Genomic DNA, 15,452 nt, shown 5'->3' on the forward strand with positions numbered 1-15,452 from the left:
GAACTGCCTTTTGCATAACATGCGCTGTAACTTTGAATCCATAATTATAACTCCCTCAAGAAGTTAAAACTAACTCATTGTTTATGAACTCAAGCATTGTAAAAGCATCATGTAAAATTTCTTAGAGCTACACACATACAAATGAGTCACCTTGCAAAGAACCTACAAACCATAACTTCACTGGATGAACCCAAGGCCCCACTGCTTTTGGATTATCCTTGTTGGTAAGATGAGTAGGAAAGAAAAAAAACAAACAAACTCCAAAACCCAAGCTTTGTATTCATGTAGTTATGCAGCTGTACGCAAATACAAGTCTGGTGGTTATTAAACAAACAAAAAAAATGCGATCACAGATAGGAAATCAGTAAATCTGCACAGTGCAACACAGTTCATTCACACAACTGTTTGACATGAATCCCATCTTAAATGCAACATTTTTTGTGGTTATAGAGTACCACGACAGAGTAGATATTGAATACCTACTACACAAGTATACTTTTTAAAAGATCCATCTCATACCTCGGTAGTATGTATTTTGCAATTTTTAAAAATTAAATTAAAAAGATATATAAAGAAAGAGAGAGACCTACACAGCATCATTCCAACTACAAGGTCCCAGGGCACAGGCTGCAGCACAATGGTACACTGGAACTCCTCCAAAGTAGCCATTATGGTCTTGCATGCCTATGTAATACAGGTCCATAAGTAGCATGTGGTTAAAGCTGTTTTGCTGCAGGGCAGCTATTACAGTCTATAAATCAGGAAGTCTCAAGCCTTCAGATGATGGACTACATACATCTTAAAGACAGCAGAAGACTATACTTCTCCTCCACTTCATACAGGCTTCCACCCTGCAGTAAACAACCATAATGCCCATACTTCAACACTACAACCATCACTTGCACAGAAAAGTAATATTAAAGTAAGCATTGAAATTTTCAGAGCAATTTGGTAGCTAGGACCATGCAAAGACCTAGCAGCATAAGACAAATAAACCATCCACAGATCTTTGGCAAGAGGACTGCAGACCACAGCTGGGAAGTTGCTGCTCTTAGGGAGCTGAACAATCCACTTTTAGGAATTACCCTTAAACACAATCCTTTCAAACACTGGCAAAAACCCCAAACATATAATAAAAAACAAAAACAACAAGCAAATAAAAATCTCCACGCAGAACATGATAGTTCCTTCAGAGTAGGTATGTCAAACATCTCGCTCTGCAGGTCAGGTGAGTGGCCCAGGGCTGGTCCACAAGCCAGGTGAACAGTGTGGGGCTGGCCCCAATGGCTGGATCTAGCCGACAGATTTTTCCCTCCCTACACACACTGCATCCAGAGCCTTTGGCACCTCCTCCAGCTAGGCTGGGACTGTGCCACATAAGATGCCTGCTCCAGCTGGTCCCAGAGGGACACTGTGCATTGCGGGGTCCTTGACTCAAGCAGGCACCACAGTCCCAGACTAGCCAGAGTGGGTGCAGGATGCAACATGAGGGATGCAAGGAGCATGCTCCTCCCCACCAATTCCTGTCCCAGGAACCCATGCTGCATGTGGCACCTACCCCAGACTGGACCGGTTTTGCACCAGGTCCAGATGATGTGGTTCCATGAGCCAAATCTTTGACACCCCTGCATTAGAGCAGTGATTTTCAGCCTTTTTAGACTCAAGGCACCCCTCAGAAAATGCCAGACTACAGAAAAATTAATAGAGTGATTTTTCTGTTGTAAAAGATGGCAACAGGTCAGAACGTTACGGAATCCTATGATTCCAATTTGAAAGTTCTGGGTTTATGGTGTTTGCACACCTAAAAGTGCTACTAACACTGTGTTGCACCCTTGAAAGGATCTCAGGGCACCCTGGTTGAGAAACATTTCTTCAGAACAGGGGTTTTCAACCTTTTTTAGTAAGTGTACTCCCAGTGCCCAGATGCAGAGCCGGGGGGTGGATGCGGAGTGGTATGGTGGGAAGCATGTGAGCTTCCCTTCTCTCCTGCATCCAGCCGGCCAGGCGGCACCTGTGCAGCCCGCAGAGGGGCACCACTGCCCTCACTTTCCCCACCAGCCCTGCTCCTGGGAAACGTGGGGTAGTGATGCGCCATCCCCGCCTGCCTGCACATACCCGTTAGGGCCCTCCCAAGTACCCCCAGGGGTACGCATACCTCCAGTTGACAACCCCTGCTTCAGAGGATCCAATAACCTGCCATCTTATAAGTGTGGCACTTTCTAGACATCTCTAAATATGCACTTTAAATACAAGTTTGAAATTTCTCCAAGAAACCCCCACACATTTTTCATTATGTGGCCCCTAGGGAACATAAGAAATATTATGAGCCAGAAAACAAATATGTTACACCCCATTTGATTCTTGGTTACGACCAAAAAAGTCAAATGGTAATATCTGTCACACTAAACAGATCTAAGGAAGGGAGAAAAAAAAATACGGCCCAAAAGTTATTTACAGACTATAACAAAATAGTAATAAGGCAGAAAATTCACTGCTAAAAATGCAATTTCAATCACCTCAGTAGAAACAGACTTAATAATGAATCCTTCTCAATGGTAGAGATCAGAGACATTCTGATTTGTATTTCTGTCATTTTAAGAAACAAGCAATATTTTAATAAAAGTTTTGTAGACCGATCAGTTCTGAGACTCACCTCCATCTGATGCCACTGAAACCAGTGAAAGCTACATGTCTAATGCGAACCCACAACTCTGTTCAGACAACTTTTACACCATTACTATGAAATGACAGACACTGTTTACATACAACTACCTTACAGTTGTAGCACACTGATTCTGCAGTCAGTAAAAAATTAAAATTCAAAAGGCAATGATGCATTGCAAAATTTGCAAGTTTACAGCTGCAGTTTCTATCTACAGCTAAACTAGTGATGAGAAAAAATACACAGCTTTCAGAATTGTGCAAGAAATAAGATCAATATTGGGACACACCAAACAAGCTTAAAACATAACCAGTTTATTATGAAGTAGTTGAAAAATCAGTTCCTCTCATCAGCCCAAACCTGCAGGGTTCAAAGTTCTTCCTGGAGGAACTGATGCTGCATCTCTTAGACCAGCAGGAGCCAACCTTTTTGCCAGGTTTGCAACAGATTAGTCCCACACTCTTCCTAAGTGCTACTCCGATACCCTTCTCCTGCCCCATCTGCTGCTCCCTCTCCTGTGCTCCTTGACCAATCTGCTGCTCTGCTTCTTGCTTCCTACCCTGGACTCTCTGCCCAATCTGCTGCTCTGCTTTCTGCTTCATGCCTTATCTGCTGCTGTGCTGACTATTCTCTCCCTGATCTGTCACCTGTCACACACAGAGGCTGCCCATGCCATGTGTAGCATACATGCTATGATGCAGGCTGGCCATCCTTGTCTTAGACCATAGGTATAATATGGAGCATGGATCTCCAATATGATTTATGGGCTAGTGAAGTCATTAATGGGCACATACCTGGCTTTGGATGGTAAAAGACCTTTAAGCTCTGTAAAGATGCATTTGTTTTCGTAGTTTTTATATTGTTCATGGATCTGTGATCTTTAGCAATCTAGTTTATAAAGGCTAGCTACTAGTCTACAAAATTAAAGAACAGTAAATTTTAAAAGTCAAAACAAACAAAAATCACAGGTCACGCATGCTTTACAGCTGGGTGTAGCATCCCAATTTAAAAATGTGGGTTAATCCAGCGTTAATCCAACATCCTGAGTCTCCACAATGCTAACATGCCATTGAGACACTTAAAGTTTAATGAATAAGACCATTTTAGGCTGGACGTAGGGAAAAAACTTCTTTACTGTCCAAGTCCCCAAGGCCTGGAATAGACTCCCCCAGTGGTGGTGCAAGCACCTACTCTGGACACCTTCAAGAAACATCTGGATGCTTATCTTGCTGGGATCCTTTGACCCCAGTTGACTTCCTGCCCCTGGGGCAGTGGGCTGGACCCGATGATCTTGCAAAGTCCCTTCCAACCCTAATATCTATGAAATCTGCATAAAATGTACACTGAAAAGTTGAGAAAGAAATCATGTACTGTACCCTCAAGACTGTCATACTGTGGGAGGTGGAAATTAAACAAAACAACTCCAAAAGTACTGCCCTGTACTGAAAGGCCTGATTACCTTCAAAAAGCCCAAGCAATATCACACAAGACCATACTGAAACAACTATAACGGCACAAGGTGAGATCTAATGTCTCATAACATGATTCCAAACCACTTGGAGATTGAGAGAGAATTAGAAAACTGATTTACAGGCAAAAGTGAAGGAAAGGAGAGAGGAGAAAGAATAGGTGTTAAATGTGCAAAATGCTTTACTCCCTTGGGAATGCAAAATAGCTATGTACTGTGCATGCAGTGGTGGTCAAGTAGTCATCAACAGTAGCTCCAGCCTGAGTGAAAAGCTGAGTCTGAAGTTTACACGGGTCTGGATAACTATTGAGAGACCTGCTTGGAAAAAAAGGCTGTACACTCCTGGCTTTACATAAGCCACAACTCAGTTCGCTGTTAACAAAATCCATTCCCAGAGCTGTGCTCTCATTAGCGATTCTGGTACAAAACGCAGTAGATGAATAAGCCCACTTGCTTCTAATGGGGTTACCCGTTTTTCAAAGCTGTGTTCTAGTCCAACAAGTCTCTTTCATGTGTCCTACTGGGTGCAATCACTGAATTTAAACTGCTCATTTGGGAATTTCCACAGCGTTTCCTTAAATTATCAGCTTGATCCCAATAGCTAGAGAGAGAATGACCTGCCCAAAGATTCAGTAATTTCAATGCCACGTCTATTTATAGATAAGCAAATTAGAGAAGTTATTAGAGGTGCTCATTCAAGGATAAAGCCACCATTGATGAGCGGACAGATGGAATGTTTTCTCGTAAGCTTCTACGAGGGATAAATAATTCTTACTCATTTCAGCCTAACAAGACAGGGTCACTTTTTCTGGAACTGTTAACATTTCTTTGAGCTCAAACAAGCATTTGAGGGAAAATACTTCAGAGCTGGGTTTTTTATCCAGTTTGAAAACGTGTATGTGCATGTCCAAAATTAATTAAAGATCCTGCCTGGGTATACACCGAGAACCTTGTCAAGCAGCATACTGACGATGACTCATGAAAATTCCGTACGTTTTTCAATTTGTGTGCGTTTTCACATCAGAAACTCGAATTTTTCACACCATAGCCTTGTCTACCCTAGAGATCGTTGGTGTTGTAAATTGCCTGGCTATATAGTGCAAAAAACTTGTGTCCATACCCCAAACTACTTGTAATGGCACAAAAGCTTTGGCACTACTTTTGTATGAGACACAGCACCATACTGCACTGGGCCATTTTACACCATTGCTAGTTCAGACCAAAGGCTGGTGATCTGGCAGCCCGGGTTGCAACTAGATCTCTCAGCAAAAAGGTCCCCTACAGCTTGTTTTAACAAAAGTGTAATCATTTCTCTCCAGTTCATCAGTTCAAGGGAATTGTGCAATTGTTTCTTCCACAAATGTTGTGCTCTTTCATTTCTCATGTTGAAAAATATTAATGGAATTATGGAAGTGAAGTGACACTTATCTGCATTAACGGACTTAATCCCGCAGAACTTCAAGGCTCTGGCACTAAGGATTAGTCCCCCCTCATGTTGCATCTCTGCCATGTGCTCTGCTCCACATTTGTGAACCAAGAATTATGGTTGCAGGGGAGGCACTTAAGACTCTACTTGCTTAATTAAAAAACAGACAAACCAAACAAGCACTTACTGCTAAATCTTTACAAAATTTGGCACAGAATTTCTCAAACATCAGATTGTTCCTTTAACAGACTTTTGGTTTCTGGATGTTTACTAGGAATGCTGGGATTGGTATTCATACCATACCAGTACAGGGAAGGCAGATACGCTGAGCAGGTTTCTGTCAACTACGATGGGAAGCATGAACAGCCTACTGTTACATATTACAATGGCCTAGTTGAATTAGTATGATAGTGATGTGTTAGTCCAGTTATAAAGCTGGGTTAGATATTGCTGTCATGAACTCTCCACCCCCTGTGTTTAACAAAATCCCAGAGAGTCGTGGATTGGAATTTTCTGAAAGGGTTTCTCCACAAGTTTGCAACTTCCAAGGAGGACAGTCAATAGGAAACGGATACGAAATTAAAGATTTCCATTTTATAGTGGTATATTAAGCCTCCAAGCATCTCAAGGCTGGTATTTTAACCAGATCACACTATAACCTGATCAAAAAAAAAAAAAAAAAAAAAATCAGCAGCAGTTTTGCTAACTCTAATGACTTCTGGTTAGGAGTCTCACAACAGTTGGAGTATGTGGGGGCTTTTTTAAACCTCCAGATAAAGACTAAGTCAAGTGAATTCAAGAGAAATTGAATTTTCATGAGAAAAAAGGCTTCAGGAAAAAGCCTGAAAATATGAATCTATAATGCAAACCAGAAGACAAAAAGACCTCCAAAAAGTGTGTCTTTTTCCAAGCATAATTTAGGGGGCTAACTGTATCAGCCTAGTTACAAAAGCTAGCTCCAGCTAAGCTAAATACTTAACTGGCTCATGTGACAATCACTGTAAAGGAGTCTCTTGACATGCTACTATTTACAGCTGGGGACTAGCTTGAATATAATTTTGATTCAACAATCAGTGGCTACCAATCTGTGCTGTGGTATTGGTAATCCTGAAGAGTAATAAGAGAGTGTTTTGCCCCATATACAAGCAGAGGTAAACAGCAATTAACTGACAGGCAGCGATCACTGGGCACTTTTCTTGTTTTAGGACCCAGCACAGGTGCACTAACACATGCCGATCACTGCAGCCATGCCAGAATATAGATTTAGCTTAAGCATACTCACGCTTAACACCATATAAGTCAAGAAATATCACCGTTTTTAGAAAAGGTTGGGTTTTTCCCCTTTAAAAAGGAAAAGACAGACAGACACTCAACCTAAACTCTTAGGTTGCAACATCACCAGATCCACCCTGTTATCTCCAGCATGATTTGTATTCCTGTACTTCAAAAGAAAAGAAAAAGACTATAACTGATCAAGGCTAGAGAGTTTGCAGATCTGTGCTTTAAAAAAAACTAAAGAAAGGAGAAACATCCAGCTGTATGCGACTTAATCTACCGAACAATGCGTACAAAATTTACTTCATTTGAGGCTGACATGCCAAGACATTTAACTAAAACTAGTATTAAAGCTACGCATACTTTTAACAAAGTAAAATGCAAACCAATTTCTAGGCACAGCAATAGGTCAATAATAAACAAACGTATTCTCCTTTTATTAACATGGAACAACTGTTAGTGATGAACCCTGTTTTGACAGAGGAAAACCCAGAAATCTGGGTGTTTACTGAGCTGTTTTTCTAACTATCAACATTTCCAAAGGAGGTCACCACAGCTGTACAACAGTCCAATGGGTGTGGGGAGACAAAGCCTAGGAACACAGGCGGTTGCTGAAATGATTAACTGCTTGCTTAGAAAAAAAAAAGTTTTAAAGGATTATGACTACCTTGGAAATAATTCAATTTTTAAACAATTGTTTTTCATTGACTGCATTCTGCCTGTTACATGATGGAATAAGCCGAACTGTAGTAGGTTGAGAAAACAATCCCCACCCAACGCCATGGCACTAGTGTTGCATATTAAGCTCTGGTTCCTTTCTGCTGATACAGATTTGCTGGTTTGTAAGCAACTATAACTACGAATGGCTCCTCAGGCAGTAAAACCAACTAAGCAGTTTTTAAATCTAGATAATACAGTAAAGACCATATGGTTCAAACCACTTTTAACTCAATTTAGAGAATAATAATGTTAGCCGAATGCAATAATACACTGTTCAAGTTTTACATTTTTCTCCCTGAAGGGCAGCATTGAGTTATTTACCTTGATTTGAAGCTAATCAGCAATACTGGCAAATATGCGCTGCCGACTAAAGCAATCAATCGGTATGTTTTTTATACACAATCCACTATAATTTAGAAATGGTTGGAAATTTCATGTTCACATAAGCAAGCAACTGATGAAACAATATTATCCTTTATGTTTGCATATCTAGCTTTTCTGTTCATTATTTTACCATTAAGTTAATGCAATGACAAAATGTGCTGCTAACCTTGCAAGGACCATGAGGACCCAAATGAAAAAAGCATCAGCTCTTTTCTGTCTGGTGAAAATCCAGAATTTTTTCCCACTACATCCAAGCACAGTTCACTCCTGCATAAATGCTTGAGATAACAGCCAAGTTTTTCTGACCCTCAAGCGCAAATCAGAAACTTTACATTAATGCTATCCTCCTCTTTTTGCTTAGCATGGAACTGCTTTATCTCATAGCCTAGGAATTTGACAGGGAATATGATATGGAAATGTATCTGCTGCCAGAAAACTACTTCCATGATAAGGTATTGGAAAGAGGAGGGGAAAAACAAGGAAGAGCAATCTACACTGCTCAACACTCCCCAGACACAAGAAGAAACTGTAACTTCAATGCTCAATGAATTTAAAGCCACAGAAGTGCCTTCAAAAGCCACGTGGGAAAGGAAGGAGTAAACAAATGCATTTTATAACGAACACATTAATTTAGTAATCAGACAGGGACCATGCACTGGAGAGGCACACATATTTGTTAAAGCCCAAAAACCCTGCCATTTTACTTCCACGATCCCAAAGAAGACTGTTGATCCTGTTGCCACTCTGCCTCAATGAGCAGCAGCTCCGAGAGAATCTCCCAGATTGGGGACAGAAATTACACACAAACCGGCGTAAGCGATTGGAAAGTAGTTCAAATCTGTAACACAGCAGAAATTCAGGGCAGAAAAACCACTTTCAAAATGTCAAAAACCAGCTGAAGATAAACCTGGACGGATGTCATATCAGACTTCACTGATTTAGATTAAACTGGTTTACTGAACTTCTGTCCCAGATCCCCTCTAGATTCACAGATTTCACAGACTTTAAGGCTGGAAGGGACTTCACGAGATCATCAGGTCCAGCCCCCTGCCCAAGGGGCAGGTAGTCAGCTGGGGTCAGATCACCCCTGCAAGATAAGCATCCGAGTGTTTCTTAAAGATACCCAGAGTAGGTGCTTGCACCACCCTGGGGGGAGTCTATTCCAGACCCTGGGGACTCGGAGAGTAAAGAAGTTTTTCCTTACGTTCAGTCTAAAACAGTCTTCCAGCAGTTTGTGACTGTTGGATCTAGTCTTCCCTTGGGGTGCGCTGGTCAAGACATTCTCCCAGTTCCTGATGCACACACTTTATATACTTCTAGGCTGCTGCCAAGTCACCCTCGAGCCTTCACTTCTCCAGGCTGAAGAGTCCTATGGCTCAAGTTAACTCACAGTCCCCAGCATCCCAGGATCTTTGTACCGCCCCTGAACCCCTGCTTCACAGAGTGAGCTGTCTAGCCTTGGCTCAAGCTGTCTGCTCCAGCTGAGCAGAGATATACCCCTTAGCACCACCCCACTCCCCCCGGCTTCTGTCCAAAGCCACTGCAGGCATGTGGCTGCATTTCCAGAATCAAAAGTGCATGTCTGTTCAGTCGCTTATTGGTTCCAGCTCTGCAGCTCAGACTAACCTGCAAAGATTGAAACAATTCAGTATGAGGCTTTTTTACTGTCTGTATTTAACCAGGATGATATATTTTGACCATTTTGTTGCAGCAGCCCCTACTTCTTCTCCCACTCTTGCCTTCTTATGGAGGATACATATACATCACCTCATAGTCAAGGGCTCTGTTAAGTAAATGTATTTTTTAAACAGGGCTTTAACTACAATTAGTCAAACCTGGTCCTAATGCATCATTAGTCTGCCTGTCTGCTGCTCCCTTAAGGCAATGCAGTTGTTATCAGTCTTTGAGCTACAGGAGTTGCAAATGGTCCTGGACTGGGAGTTTAGGTAAAAAGGGGGGGAAAACCCCCCATAATTTCTAACTGTCCATATTTATAAAAATCAAAAGAAACAAAGAAAAAGAGGAAACTTTTTACTTTAGCAGAGAAAGCCAAGAATAACTGAGATGCATTTTAACATGTTAAATGGACCCAATGTTCTGCTTAAGTCTTTGTTTCTACATTGTATGCAATTCTTATTCTGGCAAGATAAACACCCCACATATTTCAGTTGAGTCTGTCATGCACTATTTAACTACTTTGCGCAGTTCAATCTGGGAAGAGCATCAATCCTTTGACATAAATTATCATAGCAAATAGAACAGCTCGATACTTTAGCACAATCACTACAGAAAACTGGGTGGGTAGAGATGAGATAGAAAATAATTCCCACGCACACCCAGAAAATGACCATGATCATTCAAGGAAATAGGATCTAAATGACAGAATAGTTTCTTTGGCTGAACAGGAAACTAATCTAATAAATGAACACATTGATTTTCCAGGAGACAACCTCACCACAAATATACTTTTCCTTTACAACACTATAACCAAACTATCTTTCAAACTTCAATGAAGAAACAGTGGAACCCAGAGGGCAGATATGCTGATAAAGGAATTACCATCTACGACTGCATTTCTGAAATAATAATCCAGAATAATCTATCCTCTTGACCAAAGTGGTCGTCCTGCTCCCCATGTGTTTCAAGCATCAAAATATTACAAGAGGAGAGGACATATTTTTAAAAAGGTCCTACTTGTTCATAATTAGGCTAACTAGAAAGTCTCCCACGTTGCCACTGCCCAAGGGAGTGATGAGGAAAGTGAGGCAGGCAATGGGATATAGATATTATGAAAATCTCTCTCACTAGGAAGGTAGCAAAGCATGGAACAGGTTACCCAGAGAGGTTGTGAAATCTCCATCTTTGGAGGTTTTTAAGAACCAAGTGGAAAAAAGCCTTGGCTGGAATGATCTAGTTGGGGCTGGTCCTGCTTTGAGCTGGGGGTTGGACTAGTTGACTTCCTGAGGTCCCTTCCAACCTTGATTTTCTATGATTCTATTTTATTCCAGTCTCCCTCCTGCCCCACAACCAAGCCTGCTTCCCTCAGTGTTATTTAAAGTAACAAATAATTGGGTTACACACCTCTACAAAGCCTGTGCTTTGTTTGCTTTGACTGTCATGTGTCACTGGATAAGTAAATTGAAAGCAAGAAGACCCACAAAGTTGGCACTCTAGCAAGTGGTAACAAGAGGAGAGACAGCACTAGCCATAGGGCCTACACAGTTGGATCAGACTCAGCTCTCAGGAGTTGCTGGAAAGAAAACTGGTACCCAATAGCATACCAGCACCTCTGTATCTCACCATTTCAAGATGTTTAAAACACAGGATCCAATGTTACTCAAAGACTGCCTGGTGATTGTTTAAAAAGGAGTCAATCACAACTGGTGCTCAAGGTGGTGATCTTTTCAAGTAGGGCATGTCACTTGTTTCAGTGACGATGCCATCACAGAGGAAAGGATATTGTTTGGTGATATCATTTATTGGACAAACTATATAGTTGAGAGAGATGCTAGATGAGGTTTTGGGCACAAGGTACCCCTTCTTTAAGAGCTGGTAAGAAAGGCTAAACAACTACACAATTGGTCCAACCAAAGATATTACCAAGAAATTTTCACCTCCGTGATATTACAAACATTTTTTGTGACGATCTTCAGAGCAAAAGAAAATCTTAAGACCAGGGCACAAAAACAATATCCATCACTTTGGAAAACTTAAGATGAAATCAATCCATTGGCATTTTGGAAGCAGCGGGCAGCTTAGAGGAATTCTCTTATTTTATCAGTCTGTAAAATACTTCAGAACTGGTCACAAAGCTCACCTTAATCTTTTTCTTGGTAACTGCTTCTTATAGTGATTTTAAGTGTATAACTGGTGGTATAATTGGTGGAGCTTGATGAATCCTAGGTGGTATTCTCATTGGAACAACTGTTTGCCCCCTCTTCTACTTTGGAAAGTGGATTAAGTTCTATGACAGTAAGTAGAGAATGTTTCTAATGTCATTCAACAGTGTACATAACATTGTTTCTTCTCATTAATAAATTGGTAAAATCTATCTGCGCTTATATAGCAATTGTCACTTCTCTTCCTAGATGGTTCTTGTGGTGTACTGTTGCAATTGTGATGATACAGGGGAAAAAGCACGAAGCAAGAATTGTTTGGTAATATCTTTTAATACCTGAGTATTAAAAGTTCACCTGAGGAAGGGCCCAAAAGTTTACCATCTCGCCCAACTATAACGGTTCAAAAACAAAAGATATGACCAAACAAATGCTGCTTCCAAGAAGCTTATCAGTCTGTCTTTCTGCTTGCGTCATTGGACTACAGTGTATCCTTCTTTTCACTGACAACCTCAAAGACACAGAAAGTACATTCTTTTTGGTGTATTTTCTCATATATCACATTACTCCAAATGAGATGCACACTTTGTTTCAGAAAGGCAGAATAAAAAAAAATATATATATATTTTTTTCCCCCCCGGAGTCATGGCTGAGTTCTAATTGCCTGGAGCAGTAGCAGGGTCTACTTGTCACTGCCACCCCGCCCTCTCCCTTTCCTGCACAGCCAAAAGCTTAAGGTTTAACCCTGTTATAGCCATTGCTGAATTAGCAGCAGCTTTTGGCTGTTCAACTAAAAGCTGCTGCCAATTCAGTAGTGTCTGTGATGGGATTAAACCTTGAGTTTTTGGTTAAAAAAAACAGACTCTCTCTCATCTCCATGTCTCTGGTCCCTAACAGCCACCCAGTGTCCCTACGTCTTCATTCTAGCAGGGAAATCAGCATCATTGCTTACAACATGCACACCGATTCTGGATGGCTAACAGATGGGTTGGCAGGGAGTTGCATGTAGCATGCAAGTAAATATGTTATTTACACTAAGTACAATATGATTTTTTTGAATTTATGATAGCCTCTTTTCCACAGTCAAGAAGGAGAGGAGGAGCCATTCCTCAACATAGCTTTATGGAATATCCCAGAAGCAGCAACCTGCCCCAAACAGAAAAAGAGGAAATTACTTTTAAATTGTCTGACCATACGCTTACACCAGAATGAGAGCCACAGCAAACTCTGCTTCAGACAGAAGAGAATAAAGAATCTTGGGTTACATTATGAAAAATTCAAACTGATCAATCATAAAGGGAAGAGACTAACCCCTACATTCTCTCCTCCTCAAGGCTTTTCAGCTGGACAATGTTTTCTTAAGTGGCTGGAAAAGGGAAGAGCTCTCAGCTTGGAGCCAGTCATATATTACTTATCAGTGCTTCATTTTCAGAGTGACTAGGAAAAGCTATGTCTGGTCTTCTTTTTACAATGCTGGAAATCTCTTCTGAAGTCTTAAGGAGCGGCAGGGAAGAAGTGTCAGGAAAAGAGTTTGACGGGTTCTTGCATGGTTAGGGAAACTCTTCTGGGAAAAATGTGCAACAGCCATTGTTCAATTTAAGCAAAGACAGAGAAACTCCTTTAGCAATAGAAGATTCAGTGGATGGACTTGGCACTCATTTGCATCTCTCTTTGCAGTTATATATTAATTAATTCCTTTGTATGATCTCCTGCCAGCATCTTATCTTCCAGTCTGTGGAAAAGGTGATTCTCACACTGAGAATACTAAAGTTCACATATAAACAGGCCCTCATGTACTAAGGAAAACTGAACAACCCCAGACTTCCAAGGATGCCAGCCTTCATCAAATAAAATGGAAGACACAGCAGGAACAACTTCAAAATAGAGCCACGGATACAGATTCACTGAGTCCAGATATGGGAAAGTGCATTACTGATGGAAAGGCTGATTTCCCACCACATTTGGGAAAGAATTTCCCCTTTCTTTCCTCATTTTTCTATGAGGGGCTTGCAAAAGAGCTTTTGCATTGTCTCAAGTCTTAGTACAAACGTCCATGAGAAGATCAGAAGTCTGGCAATGCTCCATAATCCTCAGTGCCATAAAATACTGTGCCTTCACTGCCTGATATTCTCTATATTAAAAACACTGTTTTGATGAAAAGTTGATAGGAAAGGGAAAGGAAATAGGATCAAAGGAGCAATATTGTTACTCTCCAAGCATAGTAAGAATGAGATCTAAGGCTGCATCCAGATGAGCACGGACATGCAGTGTGTGGCACTGAAGACCCATCTGCAATGTCACACACCGCACATGCAGGCATACCCTGCACTGCTAATTGGCATGGTCTCCCCTGGCTGCCATGCTGTGGCCCCTGCACCAGCCAAGCTCTGGGAGGCCCGCATGGGCCAAATTTGGGGGTGAGGGGCAGCAGCAGGGATGCGGGGACTGTGGGTTGCAACTGAAGAGCACTAGCATAGCCTAGGAGGTTGAGGGACTGTAGGTCAGGAGTGTGGGGCACTGCCAGAGCATGGGGAGGGTAAGGGACTGAGGGTCAGCAGTGAGGCGAACCAGCAGGGCCAGGGGTCTGTGGGTACTGTACAGTTTGTACTCCGTGTTGTAACTGACAGCAATTTATCTGAAAATATGGAAAACAAATCCAAAAATATTTATTAAAAAATGGGATTCTATTACTGTTTAACTGTGATTAATTGCAACTACTTTTTTTAAAAATCTCATGATTAATTGCAGTTTTTTAAAAAAAACATTTGACAGCCATAATCAAAATACTTACCTAGTATGTGAAGCACCAATTAGTCTTAAATTTGAAGTCATTTTGGATTTGGGTAAATACAGTAAATCAGATGGTTTTGAAATAACTATAAAAGACCAAGTCTTGAACTAAGGGTATCTGAAGTGGTGATTTATAAATGACAAGTAGTCTCTCCCCCAACAGCTAGACTCTAGACATGCAAAATTATAATACATTTAAAATTTTCCACATCCATAGTTTACCTTAGTGAAATATCGTCTCCTCACTGCTATGGTTCCGACAGCAGCTGCAGGGAGCAAAGGGCCAGACCTCCACCCCTTGTCTCCCCTGTGACTGTTCCTCCTGCCACATACCCCACCGACAGGTTGCCTCCCTGCTGCCTGCCCCCTGCACAGTCCCAGGCAGTGGGATGGAGGCAGGCAGTGCCGTATTCCCCACGCTTTTCTAAAGCCACAGAGGCAGGAATCTCCTGTGGACCTCCCAACCACCCCTGCACTCTTCTAGCCATGTGCCCTCTCCCTTGCCACATGTCACCTAGCCCAAGGCAAATGGCAGCGCAGCTCTGGCTTTGGTTCCAAGCCTAGGGCCAAATCCACAGCTGAGCTGCTGCCTGACCTGGGCCAGTACTCAATTCACGTTGCTGGTGGGGAGGCAGAAGAGGGACACAAGTAACAGCAAAAGAAGCAGACCAAGAATAGGGCCACCGCTAGGCCTTATGTTAAGGTGTACACCTCAGTACTTAGCTTAGGAATACATCAGGCACTGAACAAGCATTTTTATTTATTTCATGAAGGGCGTCTACAATTAGAAGGAATTTCTGTGAAAGTAAAGTTTTAAATAATGGAAAAGTCACTATCCACTATACGTCTACAGCATTTTCTGCTTATAAGACTGTGAATGAAGGCCTACAA

The 15,452-nt window shown here is 41.6% G+C and overlaps 1 protein-coding gene across 13 annotated transcripts in view; it reads right to left on the reverse strand.

Annotated features, from left to right (window-relative positions):
- ADD3 (adducin 3) overlaps window positions 1-15,452 on the reverse strand; it is a 157,721-nt gene that overhangs the window by 80,301 nt on the left and 61,968 nt on the right. The gene's annotated exons all lie outside the window — the stretch shown is intronic.

Source organism: Crocodylus siamensis, chromosome 7, assembly GCF_052110815.1.
Source record: "Crocodylus siamensis isolate JL-2025a chromosome 7, ASM5211081v1, whole genome shotgun sequence".
In the NCBI taxonomy this organism is placed as follows: Eukaryota; Metazoa; Chordata; order Crocodylia; family Crocodylidae; genus Crocodylus; species Crocodylus siamensis.